This window comes from Drosophila bipectinata, chromosome 2L (genome assembly GCF_030179905.1).
Source record: "Drosophila bipectinata strain 14024-0381.07 chromosome 2L, DbipHiC1v2, whole genome shotgun sequence".
Classification (NCBI taxonomy): Eukaryota; Metazoa; Arthropoda; class Insecta; order Diptera; family Drosophilidae; genus Drosophila; species Drosophila bipectinata.
In genome coordinates, this window is record NC_091736.1 from 23,245,027 (window position 1) to 23,255,140 (window position 10,114).

Here is a 10,114-nt window from a genome sequence, read left to right on the forward strand (position 1 = left end):
GCCTTCATGACCAATAGATCCTTCAGAGTTCGCGTTAACAACAACACCTCTAACACCTACAGCCTCTATAACGGCATCCCGCAAGGCTCCCCTCTTTCAGTTGTTCTTTTTATTATTGCTTTCGAAAAACTTAATTGTATAATACGTAGATATAAGGATATTCAAGTCTCAATATATGCAGATAACGCAATTCTGTTTACCAAACTTAAAAATATAAATACTGTTAAAGATAAATTTGTAGATATATTAAGAGACATAGATTCCTGGGGAGCCATTTCGGGTGCCTCCCTAGCCATAGAAAAATGTAAAATACTTCATATTTGCCGTAAGCACAGATGCTCTCTCTCTGAAATTAACTTTAAAAACAAAATAATTGAAAATGTAAAAAGTTTAACCATTTTGGGCTTAACCTTCGATACCAAACTCCTTTTTGATCAAAACTGTATTAAATTAAGAAAACAGCTCGAGACTAGATTGAATATTATAAAATTTTTGTCATCCAAATATACTAACATTCACATCAATACACTGTTAGGTATTACTCGTGCCCTGATGCTCTCTAAAATAGATTACGGCCTACCAGTTTACGGATGGAATTACGGGTGCAATTCCACGTGCTCTTAACGCGTATCCTACCTCTCCTACCGCATGCATCTTGGCTGAATCCGGTCTTCCGAGCATCCGGCCCGCAGAGAAGAAACGACCATGCAGCTCATTCCCAAATTGCATTTAACAATAAATGCTCTTTTAAGGAAGGATTTTTCTGCTCTGTTTAAGCAAAAACGAATATACAAAATCATATCCACGATGTGCCAACTACACAACGCAGCTTGGCCTACCACCTCCCAAACTAAAGTACACAAAGCCCCCAGCCTACTGGAACAATACAAAACCTAATGTGAACCTGGATATGTATAACGCCTCAAAAAAGAATACCACGAGATCAGAATTTCAGACCCGCTTCCGATCGTTACAAGAAAAACTTGGCTCAAAATCATGGCTCTACACCGATGGATCTAAAACAGACGAATCAACTACCTTTGCTGTTGTCGACAGCGAAGGCAAAATAATCTCAGGAGGATTGCTACCTCAGTACAACTCCATCTTTACAGCCGAAGCCTTCGCCATACTACAAGCCTGCCTCTTCGCCAAGAAACACTTTGGACAATTTGTTATCTGTACCGATAGCCTCTCCACCTTACCTTCTTTAAGGAACTGGGGGCACACCGATCCCACAATCGAGGAGATAAGAAAGCTTTCCACCACCAACAAGATAACTCTCTTATGGACCCCCAGCCACCGTTGGCAAAGAACTAGCAGATCAGGCTGCTCAGGACATGAGACTAAAACCGTCTTCTCTGTTCAGTCCTTTCAACAGCAAGGACATAAGTAACCTAATCCGTCATCACCTTAAGGACAAACAAATTGGAGAATGGGAACTTTATAACCACCGATATTTTTCCATCAACAATACTTTTACAAAAATTTCTCTGCCTGCCTACCTTGGAAAGCGGGTATGCTCAACTTTCATTCGCCTTCGCATCGGACACACTCGTCCAACACACGAACATATTCTTACAAGAACACCACGTCCCTCTTGCCTTTGTGGCGAACGCCTTGAAATAGACCATCTTCTTCTCATGCCATCTTCTAGAGAGCGTCAGGGCTCACATTTTCAAACAACATAAACCATCCGACAGTTTAAATGTAGTTTCTCAAGAAAACATAACAAACCTTTATACATTTGTAATCAAATCCAACCTTAATATTTAAGTATTGTAAATAATTAACTAAGTCTCGAGTCGAAGGCCATAGCTGCTAGTACTCTTTTAAGAAACTCATTAGATTTAGCATTATATACTAGATTTAATTTTGTTAAATAAATAAAATAATTAGAGATGCCTCTGTAGTTGGCAGCCTCGGACTTTTTCCCTTTTTTATGTAGGGGAATTATGAATGATTCCTTCCACTTAAGGGGAAAAATCGAGGTTTCCAAAGATAAGTTAAAAAGTCTTAGAAGAGGTTTGCACAGAGCCCTGGCACAGTACTTTAGCACACAGCCTTGTACTCCATCGGGGCCTGGCGAATAAATCGGGTTGATCCTTAGAAGATCAGATCATTAGTTGTTCTTAGAGAAAAACGGACAGAAAATAAGAAATTGATGGACAGAATGGACAGAAAATTCTGCGTAAAGATCGGCAATGGCCTGATCAGAGGTCCCAGAGGAATTTTCAGTCGTAAGCAGGGTGAAAACATTAAATTTCGTTCACACTGCTGCAAGATTGTTTTTCTCCGTGTCAACTCCAAGTCCGAGTTTTCCGACACAACGGCAGTTTGAGATTTTTCTACTCTTCTTCGTCTTCAAATTCTGCAAATTTTTCCATCCGTCTCCGTTTTGTGTGCTGCCCATATTCCTCGCCGTTTTCGGCCTTTTCGTTATCCATTCGATTGCCAAAGGTTGAGGCATATGTGCATCTACATACATATTTTTTTGGTGCAATTTATCCGCGAAAAATTCGCAAGTGAACAGTGAAATTGTGTGGTGACAAAAAGAAGGCCTAATTAATATTGGCCAGCCGGTGTGAATTAGTTCCGGAATTTCCAAATTCACCGAACAGTCCGCCGCTGTCGTAATATTTGTTTTTTTATCTTCCCCAATCAGTGTCATTTTTTACACCACATAACTTTTCTGTTCCCCCAATTATACAGTCCACTTATCAACGTTCCACTGTGCCTACGTATTCCCCACATGCCCTTACATATATCCGTACTTGCATGCATGTCCATATATGTATATACTTTAATATATTTTCTGCCTTCAACTTTAGGAAATATATAACTGATAAAATTACATAAGAATCAAATTTTATTGAAACCGCCTATTATAAAACGCCATTTCACTAAAAATCCGTGATTGTGTCGCTTAAATTCGCGACCTATCCGTGTTGTGTTTTTGGTGCTGTTTTTTTTCTTTGGGGTACGTTCAGGGTGCCGACGGCATAACCGGCTGCGTAACAACTAACTTCAAACAAAAAAAAAATAAATAAATTAATTTTAGAATTATATATTTATAATTATACCCACCACAATTTATTTAATTAATATTTCCGTTCAAGCGAAGGGCCAGTTTTGTTTTAAGTCACCTTTCCGGCCACTCAACAATTAAAATTATTAAAAAAATTAATAATCGAAAATTATTAATAATTTAATTATCAACCTTCTGTCCGAATAGAGCCGCGGTTTCAATTCCACCTTTCCGGCCTCGGGATAATTAAATCCAATTAATTAAAGATTAAGGTTTCAATTCCATTTTTCCGGCTTCCGGATAATAAAATCCAATTCATTAAAGATTAAGGATTCAACTCCACCCTTCCATAATAATTAAATCCGACAATTAGTCAAAAATTAATTATTAATTATTTATTTTCTTTTTTTTGTGTTAAATCCAAGCCAAGGTCAAGTCCACCTTTTCGGCTCCGCAAATTCGAAAATAGTTAGGAATTCAGTTTCTACGTACGAGCCACACTTGTCGAAATATACATAAATAGACCGTCATCATTTTTTTCCGAACTAGCACGAATTTTCCGGTACTTCCATTTTCCGTCCCTCTAACGCTGCTTCTACTTCGCATCAGTCAACATCCGCCTAGAATCTCCACAAACCTCGTCTCCTTTTGTGTTTTTTTTGGTTCCTGTAGTTTTCTTTCCACATTCGAATTGTGCGGCACACGACTTTTCTTTCAACATCGGCGCCACAAGTTCCCACTTGCTCCTTGTAATCGCATTTCATCCGCGATCTCACCCTTCTCATCACATTAGTGTGACCGGCCACCACTTCGTATGAGGCACCTGTTGCGCGCGTCAGTCGACAAGCTCTGACCAGCGAATGGGACCCTGAGATTGGCCACGGGAGACGACAAAAAGCCGCGTCCGATCCCAGCCATCCGTTTGGACAGATCTCAATCCGCATCTCCGCGGACGCCTCTTTTGAAGCCTAAGGCTACTAGTGCGATTCCAAGGGCAAAGAGTGACGAATCCGTCGATACAATCCCCGGTCCTTCACACAGGCAGACTCGCTCCGTTGCAAAAATGGCTCCAAGTGCGGTCGAAGTGGCGCTGAAAAAGTTCATCGACACAACAGATCGAATTAGCTAATTTAAGGCTAACATAAATACTCTGGGCGCCCCAGAAACGGAAATAGGTTCCCAATACATGTGCGAAATCCATCGGGACCAAATTCGGGCACTAAGGGCGAAGGTGGAAAAGAGCTATGAGAGCTGCTCCGATTCGCTAGCCGTGTCAGACGACAATGCGGCCACCTCGACAGTGCTGGAATCGAAGTACACCTACTGTTATTCCGTCTATGTATTGACTGAATACGAGGTGAATACGAGGTGTATTGCCCAGCTTCGGGAGAAAATTGACTCCCAATCCACTCAGGCTTCCGTCAATGTACACACGCCCGCGTCTACAGCCTGCCGGTTACCTCCAGTGGATACCGAGGTCTTTGCGGGTGATTATCTTCGGTGGCCCACCTTCAGAGACTTGTTTACGGCCATTTACATTCAAAACTTGCGGCTCACCCCGGTAGAGAAGTTATTCCACTTGCTGTCCAAAACAAGTGGTGACGCACACGCCATTGTTTCTAAGGCTCCGCTTACCCATGAGGGGTTTGTCGCAGCGTGGCAAAGCCTCACAGACCGCTTTGAGAACCGGCGGCTATTGGTCAATACCCAGTTAAAGATCCTTTTCAACATCCAGGCTATTTCTGAAGTGTCCGGGGTCGCGCTGAAGGAGCTGTAAGCCACCATTCAGAGTTGTCTGACAGCCCTAGAAATGTCCTCCATTAATGTTGAGGCTTGGGACTGTCTCCTGGCGTTTATGATTTCCTCAAAGCTCCCCAAAGTCTATGTGGGAGCAATCCGTACATAATAAGGCCGAAATTCCCAACATCGAAGAAATTAGATAACTTTCTGACAGAGCGCCATCGCACTCTGGAGGCCATCGACGACGTCAGGCCTAGTGGCTCCGGGCAATTTCCGCCACGGTCGGGACTTCCTACTGCCCCTGCTCGGAGGCTCAATTCATACGAGACTCAAGTGATTCCGGGCCAAAAGGGGTGCGATCTCTGTTCGAGGGAGGACCACCCCATTCGCTTATGTCCGCGTTTCCTAGAAATGGATGTAAATGGGCGCTCTGACTACATTAAGAGGAAGCAGTTATGTTTAAACTGTTTTGCCCGAGGGCACCAGCTGCGAGACTGCACGAGCGACCATACCTGCTTCACATGCCACAGCCAACACCACACCCTTCTGCACCGCGGCAATCCGTTCGCTACCGCTTCAAGTCCGCCTACGCCGCCTACCGCTCCAATTCCGCTTACGCCAGCAAACGGCTCAGAGGATCAGTCGGATGTGCAGGTGTGTTTCGCTTCCGGGTCAGGAGCCGTCCTACTGGGCACGGCCCTTATCAACGTGTGCCATTGGGGTGCACCGTCTAGCCACAAGCACTGATAGACTTTGGGTTCGAAGCGACTTTCATAACAGAACGACTGTTCAACCTTGTCAAGTTTCCCTTGAAGACGATTCACGCACAAGTTTCCGGCCTTAATCAGACCATTTCCGCGCAGTCTACTAAATTGAGCCATTTCTCCATTCGGTCGCCGTCTAGACCCGGGCTACAATAAGAGACTACGGCTTACGTTCTTCCTCAGTTGGCAGGAAATCTGCCATCATATCCGATTTCGCGAGATCGTCTCAAGGGGCTGCCCGACATCCCCCTGGCGGACCCCAACTTCTTTGAGAGTCGATGTGTTATTAGGAGCTGAAATTCTTTCGTCCATTCTCCTCGGTAATTCCAAGGCTAACATCTGCGGGTCGCTTCTCGGTCAGGAGACCATTTTCGGATGGGTGCTGACAGGCCTATTATCTCCAGCCAACCCCCGCAGCGTGTCTGTTTTTTCCGCACGAGCCTCGGTGACTCACTGGATCAAGGAGAGGTGCCCACACAGATCAGTTGGGAATCGGATTCAGGCAGACAATTCTGTCTCGACTCCTTCTTTAATTTACGCATCGCATCACGCTGCACGGTGTCAATCAGCTGATGATCCGTCTGATCCGGGCCAAATTCTGGATTCCAAGGTCATATTCAGCACTGGAGAGTAGATGTACTAGAGGTATACAATCCTACCGATGCCGAGTCTGCAATGGGATCCATCCATTGAAGAAGTGACGGCGCTTCCTACGCCTTAGTGCCGAGAAGCGGCTCCGAGCGGTTCTCATGAAAAAGTATTGCTCGAGCTGCCTGGCCCACGAGCATTCCGACGGATCCTGTCGGCGTGGGGACGGCTGTAAGACGTGTGGTCAGGATCACCACACGCTGCTGCACCTCGTGGAGAAGCCGCGGGCTCGGCGCAAGGCACGTCAAGAGGAGCACCGGTCACGGGGCGCGGGAGATAGTACACGGAGTGTCTCAGCTGGTGCTCGGCCGTCGTCCGCCAACTCCCGGCGCGGTTTGGGTGCTTCTCGGCCTTCGTCCGCCACTTTCCGGCACTCACAAGCCGATCCACCATCGACTTCCCGCCGCTCGTCGGCAACTCCTCGGTATTCTTCAGCCACTGGCCAGGTGTCGTCAAGCACTCCTCGGCATTCTTCCGCCACTGGCCGGCAGTCGTCAAGCGCTCCACTGCTTTCGTCCGCCACTTATCGGGTGCCGTCCACCGCTCGTCCGCCCGCGTCATTCGCGCCTAGGCAATTTTCCGCCTCGCCTCGAGGGCCCCCGCAGGACGCGATCACTGCGCCCACCCTATCGTCGCTGCTGAAGCGGAACAGCGCACTGTGGTTCCGCCCAGGCCAAAAGTCAAAAAATCTGATTTGAAAATATTTAAACTTCATTTACACAGTTTGATTCTAAAATGACCAATCATTAAATTTGATTTCGCTGGAAACCTAATGGTACATTCTAGAAAAACCATTAAAAGCAAGAAAACGTGTTCATTTCTGCAGCGCATCACTTCAAATCGGTGTGGCAACTGTTCAAATGCGTATATTAAAATAAGTAAAAATGAATTTTGAAGCTCAAAGTATTTATTTTAAATTATGAAGTTAATAAAAACAAACTAGATTTGTGTATTTTGTGAAATAAATGTTTTGTGAAACCTATTTCTTTGTACCTTTTTTGTGTGTCTTAAATTTGTTTACCTAAAGTTTTAATTATGTTCCCCCACGATTCCCCCATTGAATTATTGTTTTTTATCTTAGTCAGAGATTTTAGAATCTTAAATTGTTAAAGTTAGGTGCGGAAAGTTGCGGATGTGTTTGTGATCGTTAATATACTAACACTACTTCTTATTTTTTTCAAGGCCAAATTATACCAGCGGAGCCGTTTTTTCGTCTTTGTGTACGTCTTTTGTGATTGCCTACACTTTATATTACTTTTTATCAATCATTTATAATAAGTTTTTCGCTTTTATTTTAAATTTTTGTTTGCATTTTCAAAGGCGATTCTTATTATGTCGACTGGTCCATAGCTGTGAAATAAATATGTTTATAATAATCTTGTATTGTGTAATTTATTATTTTTTTGATTAGATGAATGATGAGGAGAGTTTGAAAAGTATACAATTTCAACATACAAGAAAAAGTTATCAATACTAAATAATTAGTTCTAACTGGCTGCTTCTATGGCTGCTATATGCAATAGTTGTCAGATTTGTATAAAATTGTCTGTGAGTTTAGGCAACATATCTGGAAAAAAAAAAAGTAATCCATACTAAATTCTTATTTCTAACCAATCGTTCCTATGACAGCTATATGATATAGACGTTCTATATGAACAATTTTTTGTGTATATGTTTATAATATTTTTTTAGAATTTTGGTGAAAATTTTGTAGCAATACAACAACTATAAGTAATTATGACCGCGGCTCCATACAAGCCGAACCACTGTGCAGCGTCAACACCGGGATCCGGATCTTCGACACGGGGGCCTTCATCGACCCGTGTACGCCCTCGAGCTGCAGTGACGCATCGGTAGCGACGAGGGATTTGTTTCAGCCCGAGCGATTGCAAGGGGGGCGAGATGTTTAGGTGTGGGGCTGTTGTTCCGTTCAGCTGAGCTCAAGAGCGCACCCGCGCTAAAAAGCGCATCCGCGCTTCCCCCTCTATGCACTCTCGCTCTTTCGTCGGCCGTCCTCGATCGTCCGTTTATTCTTTTCTAAGTTAAGTTTAATCTCTTGTAAGCAGCGGAATAAAGCTGAACGCGTTTCTTAAATTTACCCCGAAGACGCCCCCGACTTCTTATTTCATCCTTACTTCTGAAATCTTTCGCGGCAGCAACGCCCCCTTCAACATGTATCAAGTATTTTTGTTGAGATCTTTCTACATATACGTAAACAAAATCGGGTCATCGGGTACAATAAGAGACTACGGCTTACGTTCTTCCTCAGTTGGCAGGAAATCTGCCATCATATCCGATTTCGCGAGATCGTCTCAAGGGGCTGCCCGACATCCCCCTGGCGGACCCCAACTTCTTTGAGAGTCGATGTGTTATTAGGAGCTGAAATTCTTTCGTCCATTCTCCTCGGTAATTCCAAGGCTAACATCTGCGGGTCGCTTCTCGGTCAGGAGACCATTTTCGGATGGGTGCTGACAGGCCTATTATCTCCAGCCAACCCCCGCAGCGTGTCTGTTTTTTCCGCACGAGCCTCGGTGACTCAGTGGATCAAGGAGAGGTGCCCACACAGATCAGTTGGGAATCGGATTCAGGCAGACAATTCTGTCTCGACTCCTTCTTTAATTTACGCATCGCATCACGCTGCACGGTGTCAATCAGCTGATGATCCGTCTGATCCGGGCCAAATTCTGGATTCCAAGGTCATATTCAGCACTGGAGGGTAGATGTACTAGAGGTATACAATCCTACCGATGCCGAGTCTGCAATGGGATCCATCCATTGAAGAAGTGACGGCGCTTCCTACGCCTTAGTGCCGAGAAGCGGCTCCGAGCGGTTCTCATGAAAAAGTATTGCTCGAGCTGCCTGGCCCACGAGCATTCCGACGGATCCTGTCGGCGTGGGGACGGCTGTAAGACGTGTGGTCAGGATCACCACACGCTGCTGCACCTCGTGGAGAAGCCGCGGGCTCGGCGCAAGGCACGTCAAGAGGAGCACCGGTCACGGGGCGCGGGAGATAGTACACGGAGTGTCTCAGCTGGTGCTCGGCCGTCGTCCGCCAACTCCCGGCGCGGTTTGGGTGCTTCTCGGCCTTCGTCCGCCACTTTCCGGCACTCACAAGCCGATCCACCATCGACTTCCCGCCGCTCGTCGGCAACTCCTCGGTATTCTTCAGCCACTGGCCAGGTGTCGTCAAGCACTCCTCGGCATTCTTCCGCCACTGGCCGGCAGTCGTCAAGCGCTCCACTGCTTTCGTCCGCCACTCATCGGGTGCCGTCCACCGCTCGTCCGCCCGCGTCATTCGCGCCTAGGCAATTTTCCGCCTCGCCTCGAGGGCCCCCGCAGGACGCGATCACTGCGCCCACTCTATCGTCGCTGCTGAAGCGGAACAGCGCACTGTGGTTCCGCCCAGGCCAAAAGTCAAAAAATCTGATTTGAAAATATTTAAACTTCATTTACACAGTTTTCACATAATACCACTCGTAAAGGGCAATATCCAGGAAACAAAAGTTCAAACGAAGTCTGAAGATAATTACAGAGTATTATCAAAACACCTCACCGACAAAAAAAAGAACTTTTATACGTATCAGCTAAAAAGCAGCAAGGGCTTGCAAGTCGTACTTAAGGGCATAGAGCCCGAAGTACCGCCTGCAGAGATAACAAAGGCGCTACAAGAGAAGGGTTTTAGCGTTAAGACAGTGTTCAATATCTCTAACAGGGATAGAAAGCCGCAGCCACTCTTTAAGGTTGAACTCGAACCACAAACTAAGCCCCTCAAGAAATACGAAGTGCACCCTATATACAATCTTCAGTTCCTGCTGCACCGCAGAATTACAGTTGAGGAGCCGCACAAACGCAATGGCCCGGTACAATGTGCGAACTGCCAAGAATATGGCCATACAAGGTCTTACTGTAAACTGCGCCCAGTTTGTGTAGTTTGTGG